This window comes from Rhinopithecus bieti, unplaced genomic scaffold (genome assembly GCF_001698545.2).
Source record: "Rhinopithecus bieti isolate Rb0 unplaced genomic scaffold, ASM169854v2 scaffold_46235, whole genome shotgun sequence".
NCBI lineage: Eukaryota > Metazoa > Chordata > Mammalia > Primates > Cercopithecidae > Rhinopithecus > Rhinopithecus bieti.
The window spans coordinates 2,319,751-2,320,696 of record NW_016819762.1 but is presented as its reverse complement, the minus strand read 5'-3'; positions in this window follow the sequence as shown (position 1 = coordinate 2,320,696).

Here is a 946-nt window from a genome sequence, read left to right as displayed (position 1 = left end):
CTGTGGTGAGAATATACATTTAGTCATGAGCAGTAGCCTGGCTAGCTACTTTGGGACTTAGAAGAAAAAAGTCTAGAGGAGCAGGAAACAAGGAAGTAAAGGCTGGAGAAACATGGATAGGCCTATCTATGGGAGAGGGCGGCGAGTGTGAAGATCTGTGTATTCCATGTTAACACTCACTAGAAAGCAACCACCATAGCAAGAGGCACTGAACCACCCAGTAGATAAAATGACTTGGTCAGTTAACTTTAGCCAGCTTTCATCATCAGCCACCCCAGAACTACCATGATGGGCACCTGAATGGAACAGGCCTCACTGTACAGATGGTCCCTACTCTTGGGACCCACAGCATGAATTCTCACTTACCACGGCCAATGCAGCTACTGCCACCTATGAATATCCAACCTGCTGGCAATAGAGACAAATATTGAGCCCCCAATGTGGCACTATTCTTCAAGGAAACCTACCAGCTACCTGGTGGGACATGAGCTCCACTGGGCCCTTTCCACTGTGAAAGGGCCAATAGCTGATTCTCACAATAGACATTTTCTCCACATGGGTTTGCCTTTCTGCCTGCACAGCCTGCCCAATTTTGCTTCCTCCCTCTTTTACCATTATAATCATTACTTTCTCTCAGCATTTGCTTCCTGCAAAACTCAACTGACACACTTGTCTTCCCTCTCTTTCTCTCCTGAAAGGTGAAATTGGAGAAACTGAAGAGAAGAGGGATGGACTTGGGGATCCCTAAGCACAGTGAGAAGCTGGTATTTAAGGGTATTTTTAAAGTGTAAGACTTTCTAATGAGGAATTATGATGCCTCCATACCAAAATCTGCACTCTTAATAGAGGGGGTCACCCAGCTTATTTTCCCTTTCTCAACCCAATAGCCAATCAGTCACTTTTCAAGTCATCTTAAAGTCTTTAGGGCAAAGAAGGATTAAAATAC